The following is a 12924-nucleotide window of genomic DNA, read 5'->3' as shown; positions in this document are numbered from 1 at the left end:
CATGCGATTTTTTTACAATCATCTTCCGCAGTGCTCTATGGTCCCTGGTCGTCAGAAAATGAGGTTTGACTGATCTTGATTCAGCTGTGATGGTTCCTTCGCTTCCACGTCACCAATAGTCGACTTGGAATATTTCAGAATGGTTGAAATGCCCCAGATTGATTTGTTAATTCAACTGGCATCCAATAACTAATCAACGTTCGAAGTAACTGAACGCTGCTGACCTACCCAGTCTGTTGTTACTGTTTCTCCGACCCCTTTTACACTGGTGCGTCCGCCTCTCACGACATCTAGTGGCTCAAAAATGGTTCAAATGGCTTTGAGCACTATGGGACTTAACTGATGAGGTCATCAGTCCCCTAGAACTTAGAACTGCTTAAACCTAACTAACCTAAGGACAGCACACACATCCATGCCCGAGGCAGGATTCGAACCTGCGACCGTAGCGGTCGCGTAGTTCCAGACTGTAGCGCCTAGAGCCGCTCGGCCACTCAGGCCGGCATCTAGTGGTCAATTCCGCTTTACATACGAGTGTTTGCTGAGCTAGTGCAATTAATTGCCTGATAGTCTGACAGTGACTGAACCTACAAATTCATCCGTGATGAACTCTGTTGGTTATAACACCAAAAGCCTTCTGATTTACTGAAATGGACGGAGATAAGAATCAATTGATTTCCCTTCAGTTATATTGTCCTTAGAAACAACTGGTGTCTGACGCAGCCGTCTATCTTATTTTATATTTAGTTTGTGTCGTTTCTTCTCTCTTTCTCTAAGCTTTTTTTTTTTTTTTTGCTTCAGATATGTGCGAGCCTATTGTATGGAATATTGATGAAACATAAACCTCCTTTACTGCTACCTTTTAATGAAGCGGATATTCGCATAACTTCTACGTAACAGCTGCATTGATGAAGAAGTACGATGGATATACAAAATTTGGACTCGGAGGCTGTAAAGTGAATTTTAGTAGCTCTGTATTTTACGCCTCATTGACCACAGTCCGCATAATACATTGACATAAATGTGAAAGGTTTATCTGGATAGTTTATCGCAGCTCTGCGCTGCAGCACTGTTTAATTTTGAGCACTGCATCACATTTTCTGGTTCACGGACGACACACTTGTTGTCCGCTTCTGGGATTAAATTCATTGTGCGCTAATCGCTTCTGTCAGTCAACTGGAGTTCCATGCGATTTCCTGTGACAGACTACAGTGACAGTGGCAACGTATTCACAGTCCGTTACGACTCCTTATCTGCGTATCTCTTTCACTGTGGGAAAGCTCACTGCAACCTTATCAGAGGTGAGACACGTGCCTTACAGAGAACGGATGAGAAAACAGCTTTCATTCGGTGCTTTGACCTCTTATCTTTAGCGTGAAGAGCAAAACTGGAATCCAGGAACACTATCTTTGTTACATCTTCGCAATAACATAGCTTTACTGCCATATGTCCACACGGTCAGAACTCTAACTACACGTACTAGTGCTGTGAGACGATTCACTGTGCAAAATGAAATAGGCAGCATTGTACGGCCGCTCTCATACAACAACTCCTTAGAATTGTTTCCATTGCTATCAGTTGGCATATGTTGTTGAATAAGCGGCGAAGTGGCGCGATGGAAAGCACAATAGACTTGCGTGCGCGAGGACGACGCTTCAAACCCGCGTCCGGCCATCCTGATTTAGATTCTCTGTGGTTTCCCTAAATTGCTTCAGACAAATGCCGCTATCCATCCCTAATCCTAGCTTGTGCTTTGTCTCTAATGACCTCGTTGGGGACGTTGAACACTAATCTCCTCCTCTTCCTCCGTGCTGAAAAGTAATGCCTCCGAATTTTTTACGTGTGAACTCTCAAGTCTTTCTAACAAGGGAACCTCCCCATCGCACCCCCCTCAGATTTAGTTATAAGTTGGCACAGTGGATAGGCCTTGATAAACTGAACACAGATCAATTGAGAAAACAGGAAGAAGTTGCGTGGAACTATGAAAAAATAAGCAAAATATACACACTGAGTAGTCCATGGGCCACATAGGCAACATCATGGGCAATGTGAGCTCAGGAGCGCCGTGGTCTCGTGGTAGCGTGAGCAGCTGCAGAACGAAAGATCCTTGGTTCAAGTCTTCCCTCCAGTGAGAATTTTACTTTCTTTATTTTTACATCGTTATTATCTGTCCGTTCGTTCAATGACGTCTCTGTTCACTGTAATAAGTTTAGTGTCTGTGTCTTGCGACCGCATCGCAAAACCGTGCGATTAGTAGACGAAAGGACGTGCCTTTCCAATGGGAACCGAAAACATTTGATCGCAAGGTCATAGGTCAACCGATTCCTCCACAGGAAAACACATCTGATATATTCTATACGACACTGATAACGGCATGTGCGTCACATGACAGGAATATGTTGTCGACCCACCTAACTTGCACACTTGGCCAACGGGTAAAAAGATTCTTCTGCCTTGCCCGATTTAGGTTTTCTTGTGGATGTGATAATCACATCCCAAAAAAGTGATGAAAACACAATAGTTTGTCACATAAACTGAAAATAAAAAAATTAAACTTTTCACTCGATGGAGGATTTGAACCAAGGACCTCTCGTTCCGCAGCTGACGTTACCACGAGACCACGGCGCTCCTGTGTTCTTAGAGTCCTTGATGTCGCCTATCTTCCCATGAACTACTCAGTTTGTATATTTTGCTTATTTTTTCACAGTTCCACACAACTTCTTCCTGTTTTCTCAATTGATCTGTGTTCAGTTTTTCAAGGCCTATCCACTGTGCCAACTTATAACTAAATCTGAGGGGGGTGCGATGGGGAGGTTCCCTTGTAAGTAAAACAAACGTTATTAACACTCTGTATCTTTCTTCTACATGATTACATATTTATTTATCGGCTTAGTCATGCTGACAATTGAAACGTCCCCTTAGAAAAATTATAAATGACTGTGCTTAAACTGACACACAATATTTTTAGCGCAACGCAATCTGACTTTCAAAAATCCCTACAAAATAATGGCCCTGACTAACAATAACCTATACCTTTCATGAATCACTTATCTCACAAAAATCTTCGTTACTCGAACTACTGCAATACAGCGCGCGCCAATGCTGCCAGCTACATAAAAGATTCAAACTACTGAAGGCACTAACTACTGATAGGCATAGTTAGCAAATGAAAGATTTTGATAGAGAACAAACAATGTATTTACCTTAATAGCATTCAAAAGTCATAATATATATAGGAGTTCATAACATCCATTCTTACAAATATCAAAACTCCGCCATTTCTCTCCCCACATCCACCACTGCTGGCGGCTCACCTCCAACTGCGCAACGCTACGCGCTGTTAACAGCCAACTGTCCAACACTACAATAGCAAATTCCAACAATGCAAACCAGCCACAGACTGCACACAGCACAGTCAGTGATTTTCATACAGAGCGCTACGTGGCGTTACCATTATAAAAACCTAAACAGCCTACTTACACAACCAGGACACTTCTTCCAACGAGAAACTGTAGAATGTTTGACTTCGTCGACGGAGCGACAACCTCACCTCTGCTTGCACCGCTTCATCACTATCAATGTGTCGTCATCGAAGGTGTAGCCTACTTCAAGTTTTGGAATCAGCTGACTGAATCCAAGGCGTAGGGTTGCTGCAGATGTTGCAGCAATCGACTTTGGTCTCGCTTTGTCTTGCTGAAGAAGAGGGTGCTCCAAGTGTGGATGAACTCTTCGAATTCGAAATTTGATTACTGCACACAGTTTCTGACACACTGACATAGTTACCTTATACACCTCTATCTTGTTGTGGTCTTCAGTCCTGAGACTGGTTTGATGCAGCTCTCCATGCTACTCTATCCTGTGCAAGCTTCTTCATCTCCCAGTACCTACTGCAACCTACATCCTTCTGAATCTGCTTAGTGTATTCATCTCTTGGTCTCCCTCTACGATTATTACCCTCCACGGTGCCCTCCAATGCTAAATTTGTGATCCCTTGATGCCTCAAAACATGTCCTACCAACCGATCCCTTCTTCTAGTCAAGTTGTGCCACAAACTTCTCTTCTCCCCAATCCTATTCAATACCTCCTCATTAGTTACGTGATCTACCCACCTTATCTTCAGCATTCTTCTGTAGCACCACATTTCGAAAGCTTCTATTCTCTTCTTGTCCAAACTACTTATCGTCCATGTTTCACTTCCATACATGGCTACACTCCATACAAATACTTTCAGAAACGACTTCCTGCCACTTAAATCTATACTCGATGTTAACAAATTTCTCTTCTTGAGAAACGCCTTCCTTGCCATTGCCAGTCTACATTTTATATCCTCTCTACTTCGACCATCATCAGTTATTTTACTCCCTAAATAGCAAAACTCCTTTACTACTTTGTCTCATTTCCTAGTCTAATCCCCTCAGCATCACCCGACTTAATTTGACTACATTCCATTATCCTCGTTTTGCTTTTGTTGATGTTCATCTTATATCCTCCTTTCAAGACACTGTCCATTCCGTTCAACTGCTCTTCCAAGTCCTTTGCTGTCTCTGACGGAATTACAATGTCATCGGCGAACCTCAAAGTTTTTACTTCTTGTCCATGAATTTTAATACCTACTCCGAATTTTTCTTTTGTTTCCTTTACTGCTTGCTCAATATACAGATTGAATAACATCGGGGAGAGGCTACAACTCTGTCTCACTCCTTTCCCAACCACTGCTCCCCTTTCATGCCCCTCGACTCTTATAACTGCCATCTGGTTTCTCTATCTCTATCTCTATCTTACACGCTACAATTCGGAGCCCTGTATCGGCAGACAGCTGCTAGTATGAACACATGAGAAAAAAAGATGTAGACTGTCAAAAACGTTTGTTTTTCTTAAAAAACTATAAGAATTTTCCCATAAAATGTGCCAATTCTGAGGCATTACTTTTCAGCATTACCTGAATGGCATCGGGACATAACTCTACCAACTGTATATTTTTACTCATAGCAGGTGAAATAAGAAAGCATTAGACGCCTAAAGATGATCAAAAATGGTTCAAATGGCTCTAAGTACTATGGGACTTAACATCTGAGGTCATCAGTCCCCTAGAACTTAGAACTACGTAAACCTAACTAACCTAAGGACATCACACACATCCATTCACGAGGCAGGATTCGAACCTGCGACCGTAATAGCATGTTCAGAAGCTAAGCCATGTAAAGACGACCACAGACAGGTAAGTTCCCAGGAATGGGAATTATAGCTGGCTTTGATATGTGCTACAGCTCCAACATCTAGAGGCTCCAAGATAGTCCAAAAGTGTGACACAAACTTAAAATACATGAGACAAGACGCAACTGCTGCCAGTCACCGAGAGCGTGGAACAGCATGACACCCAGTTACAGTGTAAGAGACAATGGGCAACTGCATCCAGAGCCGCTGAGAATGCACTTACAGCATAAAGCATCATTGCAAGCCACGAGGGACTTAGACAAACGCACAGTTCTATTCACACAATACCATTGAAACAGATGAAATGTATTCGAAGTTTGAATATGGACAACGATCAGCTGTATAATGGAATGACGACAATGAAACTTTGTACCGAACCGGGAGTCGAACTCCGATTTCCTGCTTATTGCGAATGGTCGTTTTACCATTGCGCTATCAGAGCACTCCCCACGGTCAGACCTACACTTCCATATGTCGTCAAATATGTGCCAATAACTTGTACACGTATACTATGTATATTCTGTACAGGGGAGAGTTTTAATTGAGATAAATACGATATTGCTGTGCCTGTATCGTCCAGACGTATAAGTACAATGCAAAGTGTTTTCAGACATGCTTGCTTGTCCTGAGGAATGGGCGCTACGGCGACTACAGCCACTATACCATTTTCATACAGGCACTATGAACCACATGACCGGCGATATGTTGCGTGCATTTTATTGTTGACACTCGCATCTAATGCGATAGTTATATCGTTCTGAATAAGGGCACTAGGTGCCTGAAACTGGCTAAGAAATTAAATATCTTTTATGCAACTGGTTGCTGATGATTTGAATATATACAACCTGCAGTTGCTAAAGAAGATAGATGAAATACTAAATACAGGTAGAGTATTCATAGCTGCGAATTTGGAAAACCATCAGCTCTATAATGGATGACATCAATGAAAATTTGTGCTGGACTGGGATTTGTACCCTGATTACCTGCTTATCGGGAGCAGTAGCCATATGCGAACACGACTTGCAGCCAGACCCATATTTTCAAGTGTCGTCAACCATGTGTCTACAACCTGCTATCGTACGTTCTTGTTGTACAGGGTGATTCCAAAAAGAATACCACAACTTTAAAAATGTGTATTTTATGAAAGAAACATAATATAACCTTCTGTTATACATCATTACAAAGAGTATTTAAAAAGTTTTTTTTTCACTCAAAAACAAGTTCAGAGATGTTCAATATGGCCCCCTCCAGACACACGAGCAATATCAACCCGATACTCCAACTCGTTCCACACTCTCTGTAGCATATCAGGCGTAACAGTTTGGATAGCTGCTGTTATTTCTCGTTTCAAATCATCAATGATGGCTGGGAGAGGTGGCCGAAACACCATATCCTTAACATACCCCTATAAGAAAAAATCGCAGGGGGTAAGATCAGGGCTTCTTGGAGGCCAGTGATGAAGTGCTCTGTCACGGGCTGCCTGGCGGCTGATCCATCGCCTCGGGTAGTTGACGTTCATGTTTCATAACTAACCTTTTTCGTAGGACTCTCCATACAGTTGATTGTGGAATTTGCAGCTCTCTGCTAGCTCTGCGAGTCGATTTTCCTGGGCTGCGAACAAATGCTTGCTGGATGCGTGCTACAGTTTCATCACTCGTTCTCGGCCGTCCAGAACTTTTCCCTTTGCACAAACACCCATTCTCTGTAAACTGTTTATACCAACGTTTAATACACCACCTATCAGGAGGTTTAACACCATACTTCGTTCGAAATGCACGCTGAATGTCGTCGATTCACTTCTGCCGTACTCAATAACACAAAAAGCTTTCTGTTGAGCGGTCGCCATCTTAGCATCAACTGACGCTGACGCCTAGTCAACAGCGCCTCAAGCGAACAAATGTACAACTAAATGAAACTTTATAGCTCCCTTAATTCGCCGACAGATAGTGCTTAGCTCTGCCTTTTGTCGTTGCAGAGTTTTAAATTACTAAAGTTGGGGTATTCTTTTTGAATCACCCTGTATATTCCCATAGAGGGGAGAGATTTTTGTTAAAAGTCGCTTGACCGCGATCCGCGGATAAATATGATATTGTAGTGCCTGTGTTGTTAAGAAGTACAATGTATCGTTGCTTCGGACGTACATACAAGTTTCCAACCACGGAAAGTTTGTCTGTGTTGGAGTCCATGTGAGCAAAGATAGTCTATACAATACACCTCTCAGTCTGCTGTTTGGTACTGCCTCTCTCCAATAAGAAATGTGCGTTAAAAAAATAATCTTCCTTGGTACATACATCCCATGCCGATTGTCAAATGCATTTTGTTTATGATGTATGGTCACACCTCCAGCATAGAAATGGAATCAGATGTGTAAAAAAGATTACCACCAAGTGTCAGTGTACAATACGCCTGTCAGTCCCGTTTCTTAGTTGAGTAACGCTGTGTGTGGCAGTGCCACAGAATGGCAGTAGCGCTTCCTACATGTTTTTGTACTCGAAAGGCGTTAATCTTCGGTCAGTTTCGCTTTGTAGCAAGAGTAAACTTGTTGCAGTATGCAAATTCTTAAATGTCGACGAACGCTCATCAGCTGTTCACCTACTCCCGTCAGTCTCGCAGTTGACCTACCACATATTAATCAAATATGGACCGGTATTCGCACAGATCACATCTTAAGGCATCCGGCCGTTGTGACCGAGCGGTTCTAGGCGCTTGAGTCTGGAACCGCGCGACCGCTACGTTCGCAGGCTCGAATCCTGCCTCGGGCATAGATGTGTGTGATGTCCTTAGGTTAGTTAGATTTAAGTAGTTCTGAGTCTATGGGACTGATGACGTCAGATATTAAGTCCCATAGTGTTCAGAGCCATTTGAACCCATCAAAGACGTGCGTCCGTTATAAGTAAACCATAAACTACAAAGGCGAACACAACATAACCGAATGAAGTATGGACAAACAGATTTTGTTCGCTCAATCAGAAACCAACAGCAGACAATGGTTCTGTAGCACTTTTTAACTGTCGTTGCTGACCCAATAGAGGGCGAAAATACGGACAAAAATCTGCATTTCCACACTTCATTCGCTTATGATGTCTTCTCCTGTATATTTTATTGTTTATTCAGCAACTTTTACCTCTTGACACAGGTTCCTAGTTTCATTTTTTATTATATGTTTTCTACATAAAATATTTTTATTGCAAAACCCTTTATGGATTCCAAACTCGTCTTTGCCATATATTGGTATTAATTTTCATTTAAAATGCATGAAAAAATCTGTGGTGATTTTATGTCAATTATTAAAATACGACGATGTATTGATGTACCACATTGCCGTGAGAGCTCTGATTTCCCTTGTTTTATTATGATGATTGTGTCTCCCTATGTAGATCGGCGTCAACAAAATATTTTCGCACTCGGAGGAGAGTGTTGTTGAGAAGAGCCCGTCATAACTAGAAATAGCTTTGTTTTAATGATGTCCGCCCCAAATTCTATATCATGTCCGTGATACTCTCTCCCCTATTCCTAGATAATACAAAACTTGCTGTCCTTCTTTGAACTTCCTCGGTGTACTGCGTTAATCCTATCTGGTAGTCTCTTTAGTAAATCTGTTGCATCTTCTACGTGTTATACCAATAAAACGTCGTCTTGGCTTCGACTTCCGCACAATTTTTCTGTGTGTTCTTTCCAGTTTCAGTTATTCGTAATTATATTTCCTAGGTATTTAGTTGAATTTACGACCTTTAGATTTGATTAGTTTATCATGTAACAGAAGTTTAATGGATTTCTTTAAGCACTCATGTGGAATACTTCACACTTTTTATTATTTAGGGACAACTACCAATTTTCGTACTATACAGATATCTTATCTAAATCGTTTTGCAGTTGGTGTTGATCTCCTGATGACTTTACTAAACGAAAAACTACAGCATCATCTGCTAAGAACCTAAGCGGCTGCTTAGATTGTTTCATAATCGTTTGTAAACATAAGGAATAGCAGAGGACTTTAAACGCTACCTTGGGGAACGTCAGACGATATTCCGTCAATTGCTATGGACTGTGACCTCTCTGACCGGAAATCATGAATCCAGTCGCATAACTAAGACAATATTCCGGAATGAAATTTTCACTCTGCAGCGGGGTGTGCGCTGATATGAAACTTCCCGGCACATTGAAACTGTGTGCCGGACCGAGACTCGAACTCGGGACCTTTGCCTTTCGTGAGCAGGTGCTCTACCATCTGAGCTACACAAGCACGACTCACGCCCGGTCTTCACAGCTTTACTTCTGCCAGTACCTCGTCTTCTACCTTCCAAACTTAACATAAGCTCTCTGCGAACCTCGCAGAATTAGCACTCCTGAAAGAAAGGATATGGCGAAGACATGGCTTAGCCACAGCCTGGGGGATGTTTCCAGAATGAAATTTTCACTCTGCAGCGGAGTGTGCGCCGATATGACACTTCCTGGCAGATTAAAACTGTGTGCCGGACCGAGACTCGAACTCGGGAAGTTTGCCTTTCGTGGGCAAATGCACTTGCCCGCGAAAGGCAAAAGTCCCGAATTCGAGTCTCTGTCCAGCACACAGTTTTGATCGAGACAATATTATTTATGCACATAACCTGATTATACGCCGCTTGTGAGGTACTGTTGTAAGTAGGCTGTTTAGGTTTTTTTATTGGTAACGCCACCTCTGTATGAAAATCACTGGCTGTGCTGTGTGCAGTCTGTGGCTGCTTTGCATTGTTGTAATACTCGCCATTGTAGTGTTAGGCAGCTGGCTGTGAACAGCGCGTAGCGTTGCGCAGTTGGAGGTGAGCCGCCAGCAGTGGTGGATGTGGGGAGAGAGATGGCGGAGTTTTGAAATTTGTCATGAACTGCTCTATACATATATATATATATATATATATATATATATATATATATATATATATATATATATATATGATGATATCAAGGTAAATACATTGTTTGTTCTCTATTAATATCTTTCATTTGCTAACTATCCCTATCAGTAGTTAGTGCCTTCCATAGTTTGAATCTTCTATTTAGCTGGCAGTAGTGGCGCCCGCTGTATTGCAGTAGTGGGAGTAACCAAGATTTTTGTGAGGTAAATGATTTGTGAAAAGTACAGGTTAATGTTAGTCAGGGCCATTCTCTTGTGGAGATTATTGAAAGTCAGATTGCGTTGCGCTAAAAATATTGTGTGTCAGGTTAAGCACAGTAGTGTACTATTATTGAAAGGGGACGTTTCATATGTCGACCCTTAGCCTAGGATACCTCACTGGAATCTTCTGATTTTTTTTTCTTGTAGTTTGTGTAATTAGTGTAGCTTTGTTTATTGCTAGCGCGTAATTGTAGAGAAAATCTCCTTTGTAGTTGCAGTCTTTCATTGTTGTACAGTAAAACAGTTGTGGCATGCATGTAGATTTGCACCAAGTATTTCGCAGCTGAATTAACTAGATATTATTTTCAGTGTTATGTTAATGTGTTCTCTTATTTTTGCTCTTCAAATTATGTTTTTCTGTGTTGTCGTGTGAAATACTGTGACAATAATGGCGTGTGAAAAACGTAACACTAGGCTCCAAAGCAAACTGAGAAATAATAGTGACGACGAGCGTAGCTTGCCAGCACCACTGTGTAATGAATTAACAGACGTTCAAAGTAGTAATTTGGTAACTGTGCATAGGGAAATGGAGCGGGCTGCAAACAATGGCGTAGGCAGTGAAACAATTAGTGTGCAGGGAAGCATTATCGATCGATCGGTCGGCAATAGCTCGGCTCAGGAATCCGAAATGACACGACACGATCTCACAAATACTGTAGATTCAGGTTTTGGATCCTCACCGTTTTCTCAAATAAGTCAAGACACATTTTCTGCTTGTCAAAATGTGAATGTTTCCGGTGCAAATTCACTGCCGAAAAACACTGAGGAACATGTTCCAGACACCAGTGCATTGTTATTACAATTAATACAACAAATGGGACAAACACAACAAAATCTTCAAAAGTTAGACACAATGGAACAATACCAGAGACAAACACAGCAACAGTTAGACACAATGGAACAAAATCTTCAAAAGTTAGACACAGTGGAACAAAACCAGAAACAAACACAGCAACAGTTAGACGCAATGGAACAAAATCTTCAAAAGTTAGACTCATTGGAGCAAACTCTTGAACAAACACGTGAGGATTTAACTACTGAGTTACATCACATTGAATCGAAATGTCAAAAAATCTGTAATGACGTAAAAACACAAATTTTTGAGCATTTCCAACCTATTTTTTCGCGTCATGAAAATGCACTACAGAATCACGAAGCAGCCATAAAAGAACTGCAAACTACTGTTCATGAAAATCATGAGACCTTGCAAGCTAAATTTGACTCAGTTGCATCTACCGATTCGGTTACGCAACTTGCAAAAACTCAGGAAAACTTGAAGGACACAGTAGATTCGATTTCAACACAAATGGACACTCTGAAACTTGGTTCAGAAAAACACACTGAGGAAATGTGTTCACTATCGGAGAAAGTAGCCGAACTTTCGGATCAGGTCACTAACTTATCCACAAAGGTAGATGATGATCTGAATGACACAAGACCTGTAGCCTTCACTGACACAGAAGAGTATGAACAAATTAGAAAATTCAAACAAAATCAAAATCAAATCAATACACTGTACAAAAGAGAAATCCGGGAAGTACAAGATCAGTTGACGCAGGTAATACAAGAATTACATATTTCAGAGGACACTCGCGCTCCAGTACAGGAAGAGGGACATAGAAATACGGAACAGCCACAAAATAATAACACAGCGCATTTCGGAAATTATGAAAGAAATTGGCAAGGTGCACCGAATTTTGAAGTGGAACCGCCGAAACGACGTAACAATGACCGATATGCGACTCGCCGACATGATGACTTTGACTATAAGCTGTTCATTACTACACGTAAATTCAAAACATTTAAGAATTCTGCCAACGACATTCATCCACAAGCGTGGCTCCATCAATTCTCTCATTGTTTTCCCCCCAACTGGTCATTGGAGCACAGGTTAGAATTTATGTGTGGCTACTTAGAGAATGAACCAGCTGTAAGAATGCGATCGGTCATTCACGATTGCCACAGTGAAGGAGAATTTTACCATGCCTTCCTCTCAGCATATTGGTCTCAAGCTACACAAGACCGAGTAAAACATAGCATCATAATGATGAAACATTTCGAACAATCTGAATTCTCCAGTCTTGTAAAATATTTTGAAGACATGTTGCATAAGAATCAGTATCTTTCAAACCCATACAGCCCCTCAGAACTCATCCGCATTTGCTTAATCAAATTACCTGAACATTTACGACATATTATTTTGGCAGGACGTTGCAAAGACGACATTGAAGCTTTTCAGGGACTGTTATAAGAACTGGAAATTGACACTGACAATCGCGGAACGCGGAAACAGGAACATAACAATTTCAGGTCACATCCGTCACAATTCCGCGATGAAAGAAATAATAACTGGACACGTCAAGGCTATTCTTGCAACGTAAATCGTGACCAAAACAGACACCACCCGTATGGCAACCATTGGCAGAGTAATAGTTACAGAGAAAGTTCGCATTTCCGTAGTAATGAATATGACAGAGACAATCATAGAATCAGACAATATGGTAATCAGAACTATTATTATCAAGGGAGACAGAATAATTTCAGACGCAACAGTTCAGTGC

The sequence above is a fragment of the Schistocerca nitens genome, chromosome 1 (genome assembly GCF_023898315.1).
Source record: "Schistocerca nitens isolate TAMUIC-IGC-003100 chromosome 1, iqSchNite1.1, whole genome shotgun sequence".
Lineage (NCBI taxonomy): Eukaryota > Metazoa > Arthropoda > Insecta > Orthoptera > Acrididae > Schistocerca > Schistocerca nitens.
Note: the sequence above shows the minus strand (reverse complement) of the source record.